This window comes from Callospermophilus lateralis, chromosome 10 (genome assembly GCF_048772815.1).
Source record: "Callospermophilus lateralis isolate mCalLat2 chromosome 10, mCalLat2.hap1, whole genome shotgun sequence".
NCBI lineage: Eukaryota > Metazoa > Chordata > Mammalia > Rodentia > Sciuridae > Callospermophilus > Callospermophilus lateralis.
Genome location: NC_135314.1, coordinates 30,505,754 through 30,530,570, shown reverse-complemented (window position 1 = coordinate 30,530,570; position 24,817 = coordinate 30,505,754).

Sequence of the window (24,817 nt, the reverse complement as noted above, 5' to 3'; positions counted from 1 at the left end):
TCTCTTGGATGACGAAGTTAGCTGCTACTCTCTCCTTGTAAGTGCTTTAAACTCAGATGATTTGTTGGCCTCTCTAGCATTTTGCCAGTGATTTGGCCAAGCGTGACAATGGGTATTTGGAATTGTCAGTTGTTCCCCAAAGCCACTATATGGAACATCACCCACATGTCTTTATCATCAGGGAAATTACCATGCTCTTTCCTATAAATGTTTCCTCCCCATTGGAACATCATATCCACCATAGAGCTGTTATCTTCTTAGGTTATTAGGGTATTAGTCTTCATTACTGTACTTTATTCCTCTTAAAACATCTGCATGTCTCTGGGTGAACAAGGTAGGAGCCTGCTAACTTCATTAGACAGCATTAATTAAGGGAAGATAGTTAATAGAGGGAAATTCTCATTTTCTTGGATTGCCACCATCCCCCCCAAAAAATTCTAGAAACTTTAACATTTACGGGGTATTCCCAGAATTCTTCAAAATCATTAAGGGACTATCATACATCCATAATAAGTAGTGTCCTCTCTACTCACATCTGTACAAACATCTTGTACATTGCCATACTTCACCTCATCTTGTGATATTTTATATTTTGCTTGCCTAAGCTTAAAAATAGAGTATACGGTTAGATAAAATACAGCGGAGAACATCATCCATGCAGTTAGGTTTAATTATATGTATTTGGGAAATTCCTAAAACTTTGTCATCTCACTTTTATCATTTGCAAGGTAAAATTAACTACATCATAATTTAAAAAACTAAATGTGAAAACCTGTAGAAGGACCTAGATCTGTGTTTAATAAATTTAGATCTCATTTTCCTCCTATCTTTCCATATTTATACACGCCTCCAAACCTAGTTCAGGTCCCGCCATCACTGATTATTTCACTTCTTTCTAAATCTACCTTAATATCTGCCATAATTGACTGCTTGTGTCCCTTACCTTGAATTGTAAACTCATCATCATTGGTTTTTTATTACATTCAATTTAGTGTTTTCTACTCTGTGTAATAAAATGTTGCCAAGACTACAATTAACTACATATTTAACTTCAAGAATCACCACTTTTCTATGTTAATTACCCTTGGTAAGTATTTCTAAGCATAACTGTTTCACACAGAGCATGCAAGCATAACCTGTTCATTGATGACTGGAGGCCATCATTAAATAACCAGCTACGGTAATGTGCTGTCTTCAGAGTAGGGCATAATGCTGAATAGACACCGTCTTTAATGAGTGTCCTGGATTCTCATTATCAGTAAGATTCTCAATCATCTTTCTCTCTCTGGGAAAAGGTAGAGTGAACACTTTATAAGAACAGAGTTTTTTGATCATGGAACAATGAAATCTTTCTAAACATTTAGCAAGTCAGAGGTGTTTGACCCTTACAATCATACTTAAAATATTCAGTTTGACAAGAAACAAAAATGGACATTTTTCTCCAACTCTTATGTTTTTCTTTCTAGAGAAATGCTTGCCTTCTGTACTTTACTTTAAGATGTTTTTGTCATATACTTAACTCTAGGCAAACTATGAAACCATATTTTATTATTATCAGATTCTGCTTTGTCATAAATTCAAATCTTTTTTAAAAATTGGAGAAAAAAAACACACAAATAACTTTATTTAATATCTGTGGGAGTCAAATTATTATTTTTTAAATCCTTTTATCTCAAATCTTAAAATCTAGTAGTGCAGGCCGATTCTCCTACTCTTTACCAAAAAAATTAGTAAATAATGTCAAAAATAATGATCACTTATTAAATATCTCAAAATGTTGAGCTTACATGTCATTAGGGTAGTCCTGAGAGATGAAACTTCCATTTTGCCGCAGTCTGGCTGCAGCAAAATAACCGGGGGGTGAGGAACAACTTGTGTACATTGATATAGCAGGAGTGGGAGCCGTTTACATTCCACACAGCTTATCTTAATTAACATAAACTAGATACAGCAGTCAACCAATAAGGAATCTCCACACTTAATGGCTCACTGGCGTTACTTCACAAACCACTCCCTCTGGCAAAATGCCAGGCACCATCTTGACTTGTTTACAGACACATTTTAAGACAAAGATACTTATTCAGAATGACTGACATGTCACAGAGCAGCAGGTGGCTGCACTGTGATTTAGGCCACACTGTCCAACCCTGGAGCCCTTGTTGTTGGGTGGCATCTTCTTGCTTGTTGAGATAAGCAAGAATGACCATGCTGCCATGAAGGGCTGTCTACTTGATATCCACACTGTGCAGGTCTTTACATTGTGAAAAAATATCAAATGGTACTCCCACACAGTTCAGCTGTAGTGATTGAGAAGCACTGACAGATTCAGGTAGTCTGTGTGTAGGGTCTTTGGAGATTGACAACTTGGGTTTGGTGTGAGCTTTTCTTTTTTCAGTTAAAAAAAAAGTTAATGATATCTTTTTTCAGTTACCATTAACTTCATTGATGTAGCAGTAGGTTCATAAGAGCTCACAAGCAATTTCCTTGGAACTTTGCAATTCATGTTTTCATCAAAAAGTGCTACTTGTTTAACACTTCTCTTAGTCTATCCGTTTTTACAGAGATGTTAAGTGGTATCTAGAGAAGGTTGGAAATCTTAATTAAATATTAATACCAATTTCTAAGAAATCATCAAATAGCATTTTAAAGATGAGAAACTATTTGAATAGATGATATCATTTTTTTTTTCCTTTTTTTATCAGTTATTGAACCCAGGGGGGCACTTAACCACTGAGCAACATCTTCAGCACTTTTTTATATTTTATTTAGAGGCAGTGTCTCCCTGGGTTCCTCAGGGCCTCACTAAGTTGCTAGGCTGGTTTTGAACTCACAATTCTCCCGCCTCAGCTCCAGATCCCCTGGGATTACAGGCCTGTGCCACAGCACCTGCCCTATATCACTACTTTTGAGATTTTTTTGTGTGTGTTTCAGGAAAAGCCTATTAGGTAAGTTTGGTAAATATCATATTATTTTAAAGGTATAAGAATCTTGAAGGTCCTGTGAATTAACATCACAAAGTCTAAATCTAATTAATTAGTTCATGATTTGTATCCTAATATTCATTTTATGTGCTAGTATGGATATATTAGATGAATTTTCTTGGTCAAGAAATATCTTTCAATATCTAAAACATATTTTTAAAGTTTAAATTTTAGCAAACTTGAAATTATATTGTCTTTATCAGGGAAAAAGTATGTACAATTTTTTTAGAAACCTGTACCCTGTCATTTCTACTGAATATAAACTATGTACAGTATTTCAAAAACTCCCTAGGACGAGTACTAAAAAGTTGTGAATGTCCCTGTAACTATCTTGATATTGATATCTTCAACATTCAAAAGTAGAATACTTTTGCAATTTGAAAGCACTGTATCCAGTAGATTGGTTTCAAATTAATTTAGAAGACAAACTTATTGGTATGCAAATGTTAAAATTTGTTTAAATTTCAGTAATTATAACCTATGTATTGAATATTTAAATTTTTACTGTAAATATTCAAATTTCATGAAGGCTAAAGTAATCTAATGATTGAAAACATAAAATGAAAAATAAGATACTATATAAATTAAAATTACAACATGGTATATAAAATAGTCTTCCTAGAACAAAAATATATACATATGCATTTGGTTAAAATGCACTGGAAGAGAACCTAAGATAAAAATATTTCTTTTGAGTCTTTGCTTTAAAGTGCATTTAAATGAGCTTAAGAATTTTTTATATTAAATGTCAAAATCTTTGTTTATTTTTTATTTTCAGTTACCAATATTGTTTATACTTTTATCTTCAGGTGATTAAGCTAATGAAAATCTTGTTAGATACTGTATTGCAAAGTAGTCTGCTTCTCAGCGTGGCACTTTTATAGTGTGAAATTATGCTTTCTGGAATCATTTCTCCTTCTTTTCCTTTAGTCTATACATTTTTGCTTAGTCCCACTTCCATCAAGCTTTGAAGGAAAGATAACAAATATGCAGAAGGACTAGGTGATGAAACTGTAAAATACAGCACACATTTGCATACACATGACTTCCTTGAATCCTAGAGTCTATTTCCACAAATGCATTTAGGAAATCTCAGGGGAGACTCCAGAGGAATAGAATAAGAACTAGATGAGTTCTCTTTCTGAATTGTAAGTTGTTTAAAGTGAAGGATTTCACAAGTCAGATCTGAACACAGCTAATAAAAAGGGCTTGCTTCTGTTGAGGTAAAAATATATATGTATGCTTTTGTATGGATTAAGTTCAGATTTATTATCCTGAACTATTCACCCAGCATTAATCATAAATCAATTTAGTGACAACATAAAAATATGAGAAAATTTTATATGCAGCTTGGATAATCCATTTAACAGGTCAAATCAATGGTTTTGCTCTGTGTGTTTTTTTCACTTGGGCTCTCTTGTGATGTACAATCTCTTTACCAATTTTATTCTCCTAGGTAATCAAGGGCAGGGGTACCCCACAGTAATTTGATGCCCCTGTGTCAAGGAACACAAATCAACTTGAAAGGAAGAGTATGTCTGGTTAAATGCTATAGATTATGCAGAACAAGAGAAATGTCGGTTTCTAAGACTAAACCTACAGCCTTGAAGAAAGCATACCTAGAGAACCTTACTCTTTATGATTATGTAGAAAGCACACACACAACTGTAAATTTCTCCCAGAAAAAAAAATCTGAAGAGTGTTTCCAAGAATGCTCTGTAGATAATAATCACATGGAGAGATGACAGCTAATGAAAAGCTTCTCTTCCTCCTGCATGTGCAATGAATAAATGCTTTCCCAAGAAAGTTAAACTTACTCTTCAGTTCACTGTATGGCACCAATACACACAGTTGTTGGCATTTTAATCAAATAAATGTAAAAAACTTTCAAATTTTACCTCATTTAACATTTTTTTGACATAATTGTCATATGCAATTATTATGAATTATTATGCTGTATAGTAAAATATTTTCTAATATTGTGAAATTTCATTATGTTTAAAAATTATTAAAAGTATACCTAATATTGTGAAATTTCATTATGTTTAAAAATTATTAAAAGTATATTGATATATTAAAGGACAATATATGGCTGATAATTTGGCAGATGGTACTATCTTTAAACACAAACCTTTCACTTTCCTGATCATTGAAAGACAAAGCAGTAAGGAAGAAAGGAGTTAAGGAATTAGATCACCATGTAACTCTTGAATCAACATCTAAATAGCTGAGTGATTAGGAACTCAATCACTTTAAGTCTCAGTTACTTCACTCACTACATGCAAATAGCAAAGACAATGTAAAGACAATGTAAATTAAGTGTGGCATTCCATTCACTTACTATCCAAATATTTTAATTTTAAAATCAAACTCATGCATTATTATCACGAATGTTATTTATATCTAACTCTTGAATCCACTACAAACTTCTGAATATATATTATGGATTAAAGATGTGGATGCACCTTGAAAAGAACTTCTAATAATGTTAATAAATTAAAGGTAGCTCAAAATAAACTGCCAGTGTTCTACTAATGTATTTCTGACATGTAGATTATTTATACATTACAGTCATACTTTTTCTTACTATAATTTTATAACCTAGAAAAGCAAATTACAAGTATATGATAGTACATTTTCCATAATAGAGAATAAATACTCAGAGTTTGGGACTAGTTTAACTTGTAAATTATGTAAAATTTTGAGCAGAGATAATAGTATAGACTCATACAGTGAAGCAGAAAATTAGAATCTGTGATTTTAGACACTTTAATAATAAATTCCAGTAATTGGAACTGACAGTCTTTTAGAGATGAAAGATCATTATATCTTCAGGTTGGCCACAATGGCTGCAGAAAAATATTATTCCTCACCAGTGGCTGATCTAATTTAACTGAAGAACACCCTATAAAACCAGAGTTGATGACCTAGTTGATTAATGTATTTAGTAATTCAATTAGAAGAAAATGTAATTTAGAAACCTAACCACTAAAAGTCCATCTTCTTTTGGTTAGAGTATTTTGAATAAGAAAATTAACATATTTTAGAATAATATATAAATTGATATCTTAGATATTTTATAGAAGTTATATATATACATCTATTTCACCTCGAAAATGCATAACTAAAATGAAGGCAATAGATAATTGACAGATTTTAGCAAAATATTTTGGTGGATTTTTAAATTTAGCTTTTAAATTTGGCAAGTTACTTATAAAGGGAAGAATATTTTATATGCATGCATATAGTGAACCCATTTTTCTTTCATTAAAGTAGTGCTTGAAAGTGTGAAAAAACAGGCTTTCATCTTTATCCCTCTCCCCTCACAACCCTCTGAATTTCTACCTAGTGGGAAGCCTGTGTATTTAAAACACTGTTTTAGTGTTAGTTGCTATCAAAAACAAAAACAACAACAACAACAACAAAAAAAAAAAAAACAAGTAGAAGAAGCAAGGTCGAATCAGTTCTGTAAATTGACCAATCACTTCACTTAAATTATAAAAGGCTCAATAATCCTAGAAACCAGGCAGTGAAATGTGGGAAAATGATTGGATTAATGTAATTGATATTTGGAGTTAGTATGAATGATGCAATTTTTAGACTAAGTTCAATTTCCAAGTATAAACTTTTGTTTAAAGTCAGAAATATGCAAGTCGTTACCTATGTGCTTTTAAAATCAATATAAAATTAAGATTTTTAGAATTTTATTTCAGTCAAGATATTGAATTGAAAATTAATAACATTACATACCAGAAATTGACTCAAATAAGATTTCACTTCCACTTAAGTTCAAAGAAGAAATAAGGTAGAAAAATATACATTATTTTGCAAAATATAATAAACATTATATATATTAAAGATTTGGTGGTATTCACTAAAGTACTTATGAGCCCTAAGAGTTATACACAGATGTAAAAATATTTTTAAAAAAGACAGTTTTCCTGGCCTTAGTAGTCTCTACCTAATAAGGACATATATAAGTGCATACAAAAAGTTTAATTTAAAAGATGATGGAATGATTGCAAATTGCTATGGGAACAGATAAAAGAAGGAACTTTGTTTTCAGTTCACAGTTCTTAAAGACAAGTGAAATTGGACAGAGATGTTTGCAGAGCTGAAATGAGAAACTGTGTTAAAAGCATTTCAGGGAGAGAAATTTAATATATGGAAAGCTTGAAATGCATATGTTGTTTTCAAACAAAGTAGATTGTTATAACACCTGAGAGTCTAGCTGATTAATGGAATAATTGATTAGATTATGAGTCCAAATTTGTGTATATTGTCTCATTAATGGGTGACCACTTATTTCATTGTCCCCTTATGTTTTTGAATTTTTGACAAATGTATACATAATATGTGTTTATGTACTAAAGGAACACACATGAATACTCAGGGTACCAGGAGGATTGAGTGTTGTCTATATTTAGATGATACATAGTATCAGTAGCAGACTCAGACTGAGTGACCTGGATATAAATAACTCATGGGGGAAATCAGACTATATTTATACATTAAAAAGGTACAGAAGTATATTTGAGAACTGTTAACATTCAGCACACAGTTGGGAATGATACACTTGATCACAAGGGAGGCATTAGAAGTTCTAAAAGCTCATCTATTCCCTCCCATCTAGCCCTGATTTATTTAGATTGTCTGGATGTGTACTTGAGCCCACATTATCTGAACCAGGTACAGCTCATCAGTAATGAAACTGGAAACGCCACATGGCTACAGAATTAGGCAGAACACTGTTCATCAGCGTAGAGTCCAAACTGTTGACTCTTAACCTTCCCAGGTCAACTTGGTCCAAGACTAGGACCAATTAATTAGCAGTGTCCAGGAACTTATTGGGAATGACTAAAGTAGCTAGAGTGATATTACAGACATTCTAAATTTTATGTTAACATGTATGTATATTATTTATAAGGCTCTAAGCTGATATTAAAGATATAGATTAGATACAATTAGTCAGAGAGGTTCTAGGTTTCCAGGTTCCAAAGATGCTGGAAAAGTCAGATTTTGAATGTTTTACATGTAACCTGTAAAATTAAGAGAATTTCAACTAATGTGCATTTTATCAACTGAACTTCATGACAGTCTTTGAACAACCTTTTGAACTTACAGTCAGTGAGCATATATAACCCACTAAATTCTAGGCTAAAAATGAAACACATTTTATGGAAATGTTAAAGAGTACTTTTGAACTCTTGGTTCCTTATTTTTATAAGATAAAAATATGATAGAAATTTTTACTTGCTTTGTTTTAATAATTTCATCTTCTTCTGTAATATTAGACTTTGCAAATCCTTGGTATAAAGTGCCAAATTTCAGTGCTCTGAAATATAGCATTTCTGCAACTTATCAAACAATGTTGACTCATGTACTAGAATTACAGTAACCTCCAAGGATTTATGAAAAATAACCATATTAGTGAAAGAATTATTACAAGTTTCAAAGTCTGGATTCAAGTCCAACTTGGTGCTGCATGTAAAATTAATCTTTGAATCATTTCAGAATCCCTCTGGGCAATAGTCCACATCATAAAATCAACACAATGATTAATAGACACTTTTTACGCTGAAGAAGTCCAGGAAATAAAATTTCACTGCACGATTGCGCATATGTGCTATGGAGGATTTTATCTTCTCCTTAAGGATGAAAAATTGTTCACTATGTGATGTTGGGTGAAAAAAAATTAATAATATGATCCACTATTCAAATTCTAAAATAAAGCTCAAAGATTGAAGATTTAAATTTTTTCCTAAAATACAAGCAATTTAAATAAACTGCCCTGATTTTTAGAAGCATGATGCTAATTAAGCAAAAATTTAATATTAGTACTATAATATTGAAATGAAGATTTTGTTTTCATTATTTCTTACATATCTTTCAAAATATGTTATTTTAATTGCAAGGAAAATTTAACATGGTTTATATAAAATGATCTCAGATCATTAAATCATTCCATGATTATTTTGGATATAGCATATTCATCTAAAATCTTCATACAATACCCATATTTTCTAAAACAACTTGCATATTCATTAACTTGAAATTATTTTCAAGTAGTGCTTATATGCATTTTCTACTTATCTACCTTAACATACAGAAGGTATTGAGAAATATTCCATAACAAAATATGTGCTAGTTCAGTTTTATAAAATTTGATAAATGTGTATGAAAATGTGCATTTTAGAAAAGATACTGTTGTCAATGGTACATTTTAATTTATAAGGATTCAGTTGCCATGATTTGCATGCTATGTTAAATTATTTGTCAATCAATAAAATCTTACATCTTTTTTTTTTTTTTTTTGAGGAAAGTTTTTGCAGACAGAATATTGAAGCATACCCCTTACCCTAAACCACCTTTGTCATCTGGTAGGATCTTTTTTTATTCTAATGAGTGTGAGCTGTCTTGTGTACAAATCCTAGCCTCTGCTATTTAATATGCACAGAAATTCAATCAGATGTTTAATTACATCTTAACATGAGTTCCAAACATCTGGCTAATTCCCTTGTTTCTGATTAAAGAGATTACAAAAACTAAAATTTAACATGGCATTTACATGGAACTCCAAAAAAGAAACATTATTAATAAGGTTGAGGCATTTAAGAGATGCAAGAGTTATTTAAAACTAAGGATAATAATTACTAAAACAATGAATGGTTTTCATTGGACATTTGATGGAAAGTAAGTGGAAAACAATTCTATGAATGGTAGCAGTTTGAGCTGGTAGATAGTCGGAAGCTGTCAACAGACACTGGGTGATATAATGTATGTCCTTGCCAAAGTTGATGGCAGCAAGGTCAGCCACTGAACCTTTTGGGTTGTAATTGACCAACATTGAACACAAGAAGCAAAGAGGCAGGAAAGTTAAGCATAGGCCACTCCATCCTATTTGGGGAACATTCATTTTTTGTACTAGTATCTATTATAATAGGCCCTAACTTGTGAAAATAGACAAAAACTTTGAGATATGTTTAACAGTATAAAATAAAATGTTATTCTTTAAATTCCTATAAATATATTTGTGTGTGTGTGTGTGTGTGTGTGTGTGTGTAGTATTTTTGCATCCTCTTGAACTTTTCACATCCTAGTAATAGAGAAAAAGGAAATTCTTTGGAAAATGGACTAAAAAAAATCTTGACCATTTTGATACTTCTACCTTTTGACCAGACAGATAAATTAAACTTCATCAGACCCCAAATTCTTAGCTCTATAGCATCCAAAGACTATCCATCACAGATGATAAGTATTTTGTCTAAAACTGTATAATATGTATAACGTATGACGTCTAATCATAGTCTTGATGAGAGTTTATAATTTTTTTGTAAATTTAATAATTTACAAAATTTAAATAATAAAAAATCAGAAATTAAATATGGGTCGCTAAAGCAAATGTCTTTTGGTCCCTTAGAATTTTCAGGTTGGTTTCAATATTTTTATTGAATTCTTAGTTAACTGCCAGTTACTCCAATAGATTAACTTCCCCATGAAATTAGAAATGATCTTCCTCATTTCATATTTGAAAGAAAAAAGGAATGGAGATTTTAAGATCATTGTCTGCAGTCCCCAGAGGAATTAATACTAAAGTATAATTTGGAAACAAGTAGTATAAGTCTATTTTCTATACACTTTCTACTCTTCTATAGTTTTACCAAACAATTTTAAGTATCTAAAGATGGCCACAAAGATTGATCATTTCCACCAGCTGAGAAAAATTATATTAGGATTGTCAATTCTTGTTAATGCTTCTTGAAACACTATTTCAGTTGACATTTCAACTGCACCTGATTAATCAGCCATGCATTTTAATTTTCCTATTGGTGCTTTGAAATTCTCCATTATTTCTAAACACCTTTATGAGTTGGAGCAATTATCATTTCATAAATTAATGCATAGATCTGAGCTGATTCAAACTAAAATCTTTAAAATAAAATATGACAAACTAATTCTCTATGTGGATGAAGAGTTGCAGAAATCACCATTTACTGACAGAGGTAAACAATAGATAGAGTCTGCCATACCAGAAACTTCCATAAAACTACAGTGTATCACCTGGATTCTGGAATAGATGAGTAGACAAATAGGACTTGGAAAATACTACAGAATTGTATATGTGTACATGTGCATATTTGTATATGTACATATGTGTGTGGTTGTGTGTAGGGATGAGTGTGTGTTTATAAATACATATTAATTTAGAAAGTCCAATGTGATATATACGAAATTTAAACCACATTTAAGAGCAATCCTCAAAGAAAACAAATTCTCTACAGGCTCATGCCTGTAATCCCAGCTACTTGGGTGGCTGAGGCAGGTAGATGGTAAGTTCAAGATAAAAAAAAAAAAAAAAAAAAAAAAAAAAAGTACAGTTTTGTGAGATCCTATTTCAAAATTAAATGAGAAAGGAGTAGGTATGTGACTCAGTGGAAGAGTGTCCCAAGGTTCCCCAGAACCATAAAAAAGAGAGAGAGCATTCATACTCTAGCAAATTGTCACTTAAGTTATTTTGTTGCAAATATATATTTAAAAAAGTGTGCTTGTATGTGTGAATGTTAATTGAATTATGTCTTTAGAACATATTGCTAATGGGAAAATAAGGCAGAGAACCAGGAAATGGCAGGTACTATTTACTTTCAGTATATGAAAAAGTGTGCATATACTATGAATGCATGCAAATGTAGACAAACCCCCCCCCCCCCAAAAAAAAAAAAAGTAAGCGGGAGAAAATCAAGGGCTGAGGATCTGAACTTTGGTTTCATGACTTTCCCTCATGGTCACAGACAGCTGTTACAGCTCCAGTTATCACCTCTTTACATGTCAACATTCATGTAAGGGATGGCAAGGAATATATATATTCATTCCTGAGACGTCTCCAGAATACTTTTCCTAAAATCCCATTGATTGGGATTGACATTACATCCTGACTTTACTGCTAAAAGAAAATAGCAAAGCAAGTCCCTGGAAATTTCAATCTCTTTGCAGAAAAAAACTCTTGTCACTCAGAGGACAGTTGAATACCATGCATAGGCCAACAGCAGGGACTGCCACATTTTTATTACTTTAACATATACTTTGAAAAGAAGAAAAACCATAGTTCACTTTCTCCTTTGCATGAACTCAATAGCTCATGCTGAAGTATGGAGTCCTAAATAACAGTGGTACATTATTTTTATGCACTTTTAGAGGAGGGATATCTGAAGCATGTTGTAGAAAATCTGACATCAAGCTTTGCATTACTATTTTTTTTAGACTTCTCCTAATAATGTGCCCACAACTAGCTTGCGTCTACAAAAATGTTTTCCTCAAGTAGATGTCAATTAAATTCCCACAAGTCTTGTTTTTGGCAAGGAAAGTTTTCCTAAATGTTCCATATCAACAGTGAAAATTTCTGGCGAATTTTCACACACACCCCCCTTTTTTTAAATTCTGGAAAATAATGTAGTAAAAATGTTAGGGGATTTAGGAGTTAGTCCTTTGAGTTGTTATCAAGGAGAGATGGTGGTAAAGATGATTTGTCTTACCATTAATCTAGGGAAAGCATAAACAAGCACTGCAATAGATCATAAGAACCAAATACGAAACTGAGCAGGGACCTGACTGAGCCTTACCTCAGAGGGAAAGCTGCAGTCAGTCATTAGTATGCATCAATCAGGGAGTTCAGCACAAGAATCAGAAGCCCAGGGTAGCAGTTCAGAGGGAGGTCAGGTGAGTGCCTGCAGGAGCAGATTCAAATTCTATTTGGAGACAGGAAATCTAGGAGGCTTAATTTTTTAAATAGCCTGAATAAATCTGTCAATAGATGGATTGGCTGTTTGATGAGAGAACAAGAGCCCCCAAGGCTGAGGACTGATCTTTGAATGTGCTGGACATTTAGTTCTTTTGAAACCCATCCCCCCCCCCCAAAAAAAAAAGAACTGGCATAAAGGGAATGATTAAGATTTCCTACCTTGGACAAAGCACCGAGAAGAAACAGCTATTCTTCCTTTCTCTAAAACAGAATCAGAGAGCTTTTCAGGTTCCAACTGAATGTGACAACATACTAAGAGGGTCTTGGCTTTCCTGATATTAGCTGAAAAATGAAACAATGTCTACTATTAGCAGAGAGAAATCTAGAAAGGACACATGGGGAGTTAGGCTAGACCCTGCTGACTGTGCTTAATTTAGCAATGAAGGGCGTATTCAGTATTTTTTATTAATTTTGGTCCTGACAAATCACTGTAAATTTACTGATTCAAAAAAGTCAAATTTATTAACTGAAAGTTCTGTAGGTCAGAATTCTAGCATAACTCTCAGTCGGATAGAATCAGGATTTCAGAAGGATTGTGCTCCACTCAGGGGGCTCCAGTGGAGAATCCCTTCCCCCCCACTCTTCCAGCTTCTAGGGATCCCCACTACCATCACTGCATCGGTGGCTTCCTTTCTGCTTCAATTCCAACAACAGGTGCATGTTTTTCACATCATGTCCATCTGCCACTCACTCTGCCACCTCACTGGTCTAATTTGGAAGTCTTTTGCTTGCTTGGGACTCATATAGATGACCCAGGGTCATGTCCCCATTTTAAGGTCAGCTTATTAGCAGCCTCGCTTCCATCTGCTCTCTTAGTTCCCATTTTCTCTGTAAGGTACCATAGTAAAGTTTCCAAGAATTGAGAGGTGGATACCACAGTGAAAAAAACCACTAAACTTTGGAGATCCCTCTTACACATTGCTTCAAAGCTTGAGTCATAGATGGTGAATATAGGAGTGTCTTAATCTTAAATATATTTCTGCATTTCAAAAGAGCTTACAAATTGATTCAAGTATTACTTAGGGGAAAATAAAAAATATATTCTGCTCAGTGAAGCCAATATAGACTGTGAGCCTACTGTATCTTCAGAATAATGGTATGCGCTTAAGTGGCAGAAGGGAAATTAGGAATGGACTCAAGCCCAATCCTCATCTTTCTAGAGATTACAAAGATTTACGTGGTTCTAGTTTTCCATGGAAGTCTAGTACAAAACAGCCATGAGAAAACATCAGCAATGAAATTCCTGTGATCCTTCCATCCTTTATCAGTTCCATAGTTTGAAGAACTATGGATTTTGGTTGATTCTTCAATATTCATCTGTGTGGTCACTCTGAACTCATTTACTAAATTTTGAACACTTTTTTTTTGGGGGGGGGGTTTACTTGCTAAATCCTTCTACTTCTATGCCTTGACATTTTATAATACAACCATAATTGATCTTGTGTTTCTTTTCCCTACCTCTCAATAACATTAAAGGCACACAACTCTGGAATCAGCCTGTGTTAAGGAAAATATAGGTGTCACTTTCTTTTCCTTTTGGTTATAATTCCTTCCATTCATCTCCTCCTCTCAAGTGCTTCTGCCAAAGAGTAATCACCATCTCTTGATGGTGAATATCTTCCTATCAGTGTGTCTTTCTCTCTTCCCCTGATTTGTGCCATTCAAACCAAAATCCATGGTTTAAAAAAAAAAATGTAATTGATTCAGTTCAGGATCAAATTAAATGATCGAAACTTCGTTGCAGAGCTGACCAGTCTCACCTTACCTGTGCTCTAGGCAGACCCTCTATTCACCCAACGTCCACTTTGACTAAATATCTGATTCCCTTCAGGCCACCTGAGGTTTCAGGAAGCATCATCTCCAACCTCCTCCCCAACAGTCCATATTCTCAAATATGAATGCTCTACTCCCTCTCAGTTCTTCAAGTTCTAATTGTTTCTACAAGTTATCTCATCATCGCTCAGATCTTCCCTAAAAACTTTGATTTTTGCTTTCAGACTCATGCTATGATTAAGATTTCAGGGAGGAAGTTTGATTTTCCTCATATAATATGCCATTCTTATTGCAGATACTAATATATATATATATATATATATATATATATATATATATATATATATATATATATAATGTGCTTACATGCTGAATACACACTGAGTGTCTAAATGTATCAGGTTAGTGACCTGGATGTTAGGATTATTAATTCCCTTCCAAAACATGAAATGGAGGTCAAGTATCTATTTTTTTTTTTTTGTATTTACCAGAGGTTCTACTATAGTTCCTTAAAAATAAGTGTGGTGAGTGTATATTTTAAATATTAAGACATGAAAAAATGCACATTATCTCAATTATTATAGTTTTTAATTATTATATTTTTATGTGCTACAGATTTACATAGCTGGTGAATAATAAATCATTAATTCAATATATTTATTGAGTACCTACTATGGTGACTACTGGTTCCTTTTTTAAGGAGTTTAGGACATATGAAAAATAGTAATTAATTCAAATTACACAATTCATGGCAATAGGAGGTATGATAAATAATATGACAGAGAGAGTCTGGTGACAGAAATGTAGAAAACAATAGAGACCAACCTCTCAAGTCAGAGAGGCCAGTGAAGGATGTCCTATAGAAAGGAAGTCCAACCAGAATAATGGAAAAAAAAAAAAGATGAGTGATTGCTCATGAAATATTTTTCTGTCTAAGGAATCAACACCCACATATCTGGAGTAAGACTGATCATTTAATAAAGTGAATGTTGGTTGGTATAACCAAGAAGAGAATAAAGAGACATCTCCTATACAATTAGACTGAGAATAATGGAAAACAGATTGATTCAGCAGGATATGTTAAGTCATTTAAAAGACTTTAATTTTTTTTAAATTTTAAGTCATTTAAAGGATCTTTATTCTAAGGAGCTAAAATTCCAGAAACAGGAGGGTGTGGATAAATTAAACATTTGAAATGGAAAAGACCATTCTGGCTGATGGGATTTTAGAGCCAAAGCCAAGTTAGCCAGGAAGCTGGAGCATGGGGCAGTTTGACCAGTGCGGTCATGACAGAGCTGTGTATTGACTTGAGAGAGGCTCAGTAGGCAAAAGTGACCCGCCTTGGCTATAACAAGATATGTTCGTGAAACAAAAGGAAGAGTTAGTATGAATTAAGCTTTCTACTGTGTTATCGGATAGATAGTAACACCATTCTCTCAGTGCATGTTTTGACAGGAGATGGTGAGTTTGGTTTGGTTCAGAGTGTTAAATCCAATTAATAATATCTGACTGGCAAGCAGAAAAAATATTTGAGAGTCACCATCTATAGGTAGAACCTCATACCATATCTTTGATGCAATCAATTGGAAGAGGGTGTGAAAACAGAAGAAAATTCCCAGTGCTTTTTTAGAAATAAAATGTAATGTGAAAATAGTACTGTTTTTTAAAAATGTGCAATTATGACATAGGTTATTATATGTATTAGAGCAATTATATTATGATCTATTATATTATTTTATTTATTTATTTACTATTGAAGCAAATTATAATGTGAGAGTTTCCCCCCATTTATCAACAAAGGTATCTCTCCTGTTAGATTGCTAAAAGAGAGAAGACTCTTTAAGTATTCATCTCATATTCTTACTTATATGGACATTTGCCTTAAATGGCTAACAATTACATTTTCTAAGGATATAGAGAAATAGGGGCTTCATGGATCTATTTTTAAGTTGGATATTGGAATGTTGCTATAGCAGTTTTGTAGGTTGCTCTTCAATTTATTAACTTATTTTGATCAAATATCCTAAAGCCTAATCAAATCTTTGAATTCTGTTTTTAATAATATCTCTAACAAGATGTAAATTTTCTAAAACTTTGTCCGTAGCAAGTATTATCAGTTAAATAAGTATGTTTTTTATATAAAACCTAAACTGAGACCTTGCAATATTATTGAAGCCATAAATAAAATCTTACAAGGCATTGATTAAAAACCAACAAAAGTGTTCCGAAATCAACATTACTGTCATTGAGTTCAAGTAAATATTTGTAGAACTAATTTATTTGTTTATGCAAAATAGAGGTATCATGTGTTTATAGATACATAATGCAGAAAGGAGGCTGTCACCAACTGCTTTTTAAAACAAAATCTTCCCAAAAGATGGTTAATTTGTTTATTTAAAATATTGAAATGTTTCCCTAAATTTCTCTGGTTGAAGCATTTAACTATATCACTGATAATATTTCCAAGAGAAACAGAACTCTACAGACAAAATTTGAGGCTTTTTTTTTCTTTTTACTGATTTTCAAATTACATGGTTACAAATGAGAATCAATTTAAGCATTGTCACTTGCTTTAAGCAGCTGTCAAGGAACCAGAGTCTAGTTTATTCAACAAAGTTACTGTTGCAATGGTTCAAACATTTCATGAGAACTAGTAAGTGCTAATCTTTGGGTTTCCAATTCCCATTTGAACCATGAAAGATTCTCAGTGATTACACCGAAGGATTTAGCTACTTTGCAATAATAAGAAAGCAATTTTAATATTTGAATTGCAATATTTTTATAAAATCATATATATTTTGAAATGCATCTTAATTTGCCATCTTCCTACTTTATTCCAAACAGTGAAAAAGTAGATGAAGCAAATACAATGATGTTTTATATTTCTAGGAACATGGATTAATACATTTTCATCTGAATTTATTTAGTACTAATCTCCTAGCAATGTTCCAAAAAGAAAATGTATGATAACCCAGAAAGCATTTTCCACAAAGTAAATCAATGAAAATAAGTAACAAACCAAAAATTTACAAAGATATGTCAGATTAATATGATCTCTGGCTACTAAACAGCAAACAAATGAGCTTTAGGTTTTGCATAATTTTGATTTATTGCTATGCATTTATTTTATAGAAGTGACAAAATGCTATTATGTATGTTTCTTTAGTCTGCTTTAAAATGTAAATAATTGGTCATGCAATTGTTTGTTTTGATAGAAAGGTCCAGGCGATCTAATCAGCAACCAAAATGCTGAGAAGCAAGTCATAAATCCAGATATTCAGAAAATTATTCTTTTATTTTGAAAAGCAAAATATCTTTTTGATTTGATTGTTAACAGTCATATTCACTTATATCTAATTTTTTTACACATATGTGTTTATGTGTGTCCCACCTATCACTCAATCCCTGGCCTTCCTGCCATATATCTCTTATATACAGCAAGTCTATAAATTTTCAATACAGCATCTATGTTGTAATAGGTTGAGAGCAGCCTGCGGAAGTTAAACTTAGAGCTTCTCTTTGTCTGAAAAAGTCTTACTTTGAATTTCATGTCCCATGACTACAATAAACAACCTTATTTTATTCCAATCATTTTACACCTGTCACCTCTAAGGTTAAGTCCAGAATGAAAAAAAAAAAAATCTATGTACCCATGTTTAGTACTTCACTTGCTCCCTTCTCTTCATCTTGTTGGGGGCAGGGGCATAATGGCAGAAAACAGGTAGGATTTTCATTTCCATCTTTGATATTACATTCTCCTTCTTTCTTCTTGACTCCAGTTAAGAATGTATAAACTAAATACATTTACTCTGACCTGAGTTCTCCAGATTTATCCCAATTTGCTGAACTTGATAAAGGCATATGACAAATCTTCCCACCAAAAGACCAAGATTATTTAACAAGGTGACTTTTTTGCTAAGGAAAGGGTAGAATATCTAAGCTCTTCTACTGCAGGGAGTTTCATGGTTCTATTTTGGTGGTAAGAAGTTGCAGCAAAAACATAAAATTTAAAATACATTAAATAGAAGAAATAAAAGAGTTACATATGTCATAATAGCTATGTTTTGCTTGTTTATTTTGCTTTTTGGGGGGGCATGGGATATGACATTTGGGTAGAAACTACTTAGTCTACCTAGACTGATCTATTGTAACGGTCTTTATGATAGTTCTATTGTAACAAGACTGATTGCTTGTTGGGTCAGGAAAGGATATTTCGGGGGCACAACAAAGACAAGAGTCCCTTCCATTGCCTCTACTGCATCCAGTGTTAGTATTCATGAAATAAACACCCCACAGCCTTATATTTAAGTGCCTTTTAAAATTCTTACATTTAATTGCCACATATATTTTCACCATATTTAAAATGAGATATGATTTAAACTTGCATGTGAACATATTGGTTATCTCTGAATATAAAGTAACATTAAACAGTTTGTACAATTGTGCAAATGTTTGAATCCAATTGTCCTATTTTTGAAGGATTTAGTTTGTTAGTTGGTGATATTTTTATAAATGTCACTACTACTTTTCCTGAGTTTAGTTTCCCCAAAAGAATTTAGTAATACCAAAGAGACAGTAATTCTCTCCTTTTGTCATTGAAATAATCAATATCACCTTGAATGCAGATGAATTAAATGTATAAGAAAAGAAGACTATGGAGGCACTTAGCAGTAGTGCTGTAAATCTTGCTGTTGTACTGACAGAATTAATCATAGACAATTTGGAAGGATTTGATTTATTAGGAAAGTCAACAAACTATTTAGTGGTTGAATTATTTGTGGTTATCCTAGTGACAAATCTGAAGCAAATTATAATGTCATGTTTACAATATTTTAACCAAAGTGATCTTTTTAATTATTGCTAAAGACTTTCTAAGAATTATTGAAAATTTAATCTTATGTTCAATTAAAAAGCAAATGATGAAATAAATGTTGAGCTATTGATCTCATTTTATCTCTGTTGGAAAAATTTACTTCTTGATGAATGAATTTATTTGAGTAAAATTAAATAATGTAATATCTATTCAAATTGGTTTGGGAATATATTCCCAGGCAACTATAAAGCTCATTTCTTCAAATAATTACCATTAAGTTTCACATACATCTTGCATAGAAACCTCCTGTGGATTCTGAGGAAAATTATTTCACTGTGTTGAAATGGTGATAAACCCTGGTTCATATTACTAGTTGGCTTCAGATATCTGTGGCAATTCAGAAAACTTATCAGAATGCAAAATGGGGGAAAATGTGTTGGTCCATACATTTTTAACAATCTTTGTTTGTGTCTTCTGAAATTTGTTCCAGTTCTTTAGAATCCTAATTGCAACTACTGAATTAAGTTTCGTATATTGCATATTAAAGGCTCTAAAAGTAGAAAAAGCTACTTGTATCTCTAGATTAGTGAATACTTACAGTTGAGTTATCATGAAAAAAGAAGAGTTAGTGATAAGAGGCTTAAGTCACAAATTCCAGCATCAAAGCCTGTACACATGTGTTTATTAGACATAAATAAGCCATTCTTTTTGAACTTTGGCTTCCTTATAGAATTTTTGTGGAAATCAAATGGCATGTATCATAAACGTATAACATAAACGTATGACACACAATATTATTTTAATGCCCGCTTTTTTGATGGGCACTGTGTAAGCACTGTACTGTTGCTCTTTTAAGTCCAATGACCCTCCCTAAAAGGCTAGTATCATTGTGCCCAATTCATAAATTATTCAATTCTAAGTTATCTCTGTAAGCACATGCCAATAGGCCACAGAGGGACAAAGCCAGTGGTGGGGCCAGCCAGGTTTTCAAATCTATGTATAACTTTTTCCTGTGACCTGTTGATCAGTAGCACTCGATGGCAATAAATGATATATATTTCTTTATTTTTAGTTATTTCTGTGATATAGGAACATATATGTCATTTTAAGCACCTCATTACTTTTTAATTTAGGGAAACAAGAAGATTCAAAATAAAGCATTTTGCACTTTTGTAAATTCTTCCTATGAGAAGACAGGACTAGCTACTCTCTTTAAGTTTCTGGATTTGACATTGTCTAAAGGAATTAAATTTTAGTAAATTTCTTTCCTAAAATACTTCTGAGATTTCATTGGGAATAATGCAGAAAATTTGGAGGCAATTTTATTAGTAGTAGCATGTTGTTATCTTTCCTTAGGAGAGAAAATTGGAGAAGCTCCCAAATTATCATGGAAATTTTTAAAAAGATTAATAAACACTAGAACTGAATTTTTCATTAAAATTTATATCTGTTGTTTAAAAATGAATTGATGGGAAAATAAATTAAAAATTGTAAATAAAATGCATATGTAAAATAAAATTGCCCAAGTAAAAAAGAGTCATAAAATACATATATCTAAGAGAATTCAATGTTGGCATAGCAGGGACTGGATTTTCTTATTATTTTTCAGGATTATTTCAATAATAGTCACTATGATGAATTATTTTAAATTATTCTAAATATTTTTATAAGAAACACTCACCATAGCATATGTATAGAGCTAAAACAGATGAACTGCCACCTCCTTCCAGTGGATATATATATATCATATATATATATATATATATATATGAAATATATATATCCTTTTATATATATATCCTTTTATATATATATATATATATATATATATATATATGAAAAATATATGTTTTAGTTGTAGATGGACACAATACCTTTATTTTATTCATTTATTCTTATGTAGTGCTGATACAACTCAGTGCCTCACATGTGCTAGTCAAGCACTCTACCATTGAACCACAACCCCTGCCCTCTAGTGGACATTCTAATGAAATATTTCTGTCCAATATTGCTTTCTCCAAATTTTTATCAGATTGGTAAACATAAGAGTGTAGTTTGGTAATAAAATATTTCTAATATTGCTTTCTCAAAATTTATATCAAATTGGTAAATATAAGTGTAATGTCTATCATTTTCATTAATGAAATTGTGATCTCATTGGCAAAAATGGAGAATATAAGATAGGAAATACATTGTTCAATGATATGCATATATATATATTAAACCACTGTTTCTCTCACTTTCCTCCTTTTAACTATTTTATTGCCTCTACAAGAGAAATAAATGGAATAACTCTATTTTGGTGTTATTGGAGGAACAAAATTTGTTTTCATTTAGGTCTAGGCACTGTGGTAGAAAGTACATGATCTAGTCTCCTTTTTGAAGACCAGTCAAGCCTAACATGGAAGATAAAAACAAACAAAGACAGATTAATTCAAAAGAACATAGCTAACTTAATATAAAAATCCATTTTGTTCTCCTACAACCCCCGTGCCAGTTCTTAAATATGTTTGAAATTATTTAGACAAATTCTCTAACTTGCTTTAAAAAAATCTGAAAAATTCTTGGTATTGTTACTGGAATAATAATGTTTAGCATATATAGGGAAGTCCTCACCTTTCGTAAATATGGATAAAGTACCCATATACACAAATATTCAGATTTTCTGTTTTTATGATAGTGTTTTATCTGATTCAAGCTGAAGCTATCAACTCTACCTCTCTCTAGATGCACTTAATGTAGGTGTTACTGAAAATTAAAGAGCTCACTTAAGATGCTTTAGATGTTTAGAGTGTTAAATTTTATGAATAAATTATGATTTCTAAATGGATTTAAAATTCTATTTTAGAAAGATGCATTCAGACTTAACACATTTTCATCTATTATAGAAAAAAAGCTCTCAATAATGGTTCAAACACAATGGATGAGAATAAGTGTTTGAGCCCACTCTAACCAAAACTCTATACATCCCAAACTCCTTTCCCCTCAGATGACTAAGGACCTTTTTTTCTTATTATCAATATGCCTTTTCAGACAAGTAATTGATGATATTCACAGTATAGATTACTTTGCCAAAACTTTATATCCCCCACAGAAATCTATAAAAGCAAAGCACATATTCCCCAATACTGCAATACACTGAGAAAAAACACTGTTTTTCTTGCCACTAGAGTCTATCTCATAGTTCTGAAATAATATCAAAATTTTTTCCTTTTGTCTAAAATCACCATTCTATCTTTGTCTCTTCATCTCTTCTGGATGCATTTTTGCATGAAAATGCAGGGTTTACTCTTTCAGTTATTTTTATATGAATGCTGCTGTGGCTTCTTTATTTGTCTCAAGTACTAAGAATTCTGTCATTTATTTTCAGATATATATGTGGGCAGCCTTAACATGGTTTTGTGAACCCCCTTATAAAGGTCAAGCTAAGCCTCTTGTTCTAAACACACTAGTAGTGATCAAATAATTGTTTTTAAAACAATCAGGTCAGATCTATGAGATAAACATAAAATGCCATCTGTTTGATGGTGATATACACTCAACCCAGCACCATTAACATTTTACAGGTGATAACTGCTTTGTCTACTTCAAATATTATGGAAGTACCTAAGTTTAAGTGTACATTTAGTGTGGTGTTGGACAATAGGAGAGTTGAAGGCATTCACCTCTTTCTGCTGGTACAATTATCCCAGCATTTTTCATCCAAATTTGATAAAACCAGATGTCTGAAGTAACTTGAATGATTTTGAAAGGGCACCTGGAGTTCCTAGCTTATTCTGCCACCTTGTGGTTAAAATACAAATTTCCATCATACCAGTAATTTTTATTATTCTTTACCTCAGGGAAATAGTTTCCAGTATTTTAAAAACTGGAATCTTTACAGATGCTGGAGTTGCATATTTTTTTTTCCTCAATAAATATGCAAACACTAAATGAAAAGGGGGGATTGCTTTAAATTGTCAACTTTCGTAGAAAGCAATGGACAGAAATAAAATTTAATGTTACTATCCTAGGATACATTGAAAGAGAGAAAACTACTATGATTTAATATTGAAATCAGGAAATGAGCAATTGAGTTGACAGAAGTGATGACTTTTCCAGTGGCTCTAGCCACCACCTATAGACTCGATCTTTGAATGTGTTCAAAAAACAAGACCCAAGAACAATAAGGTAGAAGTTTGCTTCTTCGTTAAATGACAATAGCTAATGTTTAGAGTGCTTGAAATTCATATTTTCTCTTTAACACTGTGATTGTAGTCTAGAAAATTTCACTAAATAACTCTGTTTTTTGTTCCAAGTATTTTTGTCCTATACCTTAAATAAAAAGTTGATGTTTATCTCTCAAAATATTTTTTTCTCAAAAATGGTACTTTTTATGGAGCTCTGTATTATCTATATTTAGTGCTTTAAAACTTTTTTTGTTAAAACCAAAGAAGATTACTTGACCTTATTAGCTGTAGAAATATAAATTAACTTCCAATCATGTTTTTGCTGATTATTCTTCCCTCAAATGATTCTTAGCCACTATTTCCCTCCATATGGATCTTTAGATATTCTCTGTTACATTTTGAATTCCTAATTTTGAAAAATCTAGTTCCTTAAGATTTGGGTTTTCTATAATTTTCCTTAATTTTCAATAGAACTTATTCATGAAACACTCCAATTTCTCCCATAGAGGAATATAATGAGATAGCCTTTGTGTTGCATACTATAAACATATGCAATTGCTGAACTAGTGAAACTGGACCTTCTGTTTTCTCTTGACCTCTCTACTCCCATTAATGCCTTGAGATCCAGAGTATGTGAATTAATTACTGTGAACAGTGAAATGGTGCCCCTGATGCTTCTTTTTTTTTTTTAAACCTTCTGAGATGAAGAACATCACTTAAAGTGAACTACTTAGTCCCTTACTCTTTGTTTTGTGAATTTTAGAAAAGATCCCACTGCCTAGGGTTAATATCTAGCCCACTGATCCCACTGAACCATTCCTTCCTCCTCCCTGCTTACTTCAAAATGTGGACACATCTGCATATGTTTTGCCAGAACTTCATGGTGAGTTCAATTATTTTTCTCAATCTCCTGCCCCTTTTCCCTGTAAGAAGATTAGATGAAGGTGAGGGTACATTCCAGTTTGCCTGAATACTTCCAGTTGATGCCTATTAATTTGGTTTAATTATTTAAAAACACGTTCTCTTTCAACCTCATCCTGAGATAGCATATTATATTGCACTTAGTGTATGCCTGTGTCTAAATGTCATGTCTTACAGGGAAAGGTATTTATGTCCTTATTGATACCAGTTTGGGCAATGTGATATGATTTATGCAGTGAAATATAAAGGAGAAGTCAATACTAGTTATGAGCAGAAACTTTAAGAGCCATTAAGAGTTCCTCCCAGAGCTTTTGGTCTTTTCCTTCAACCACAGAATAGCACAGCATGCCACCCATTAGGGCTG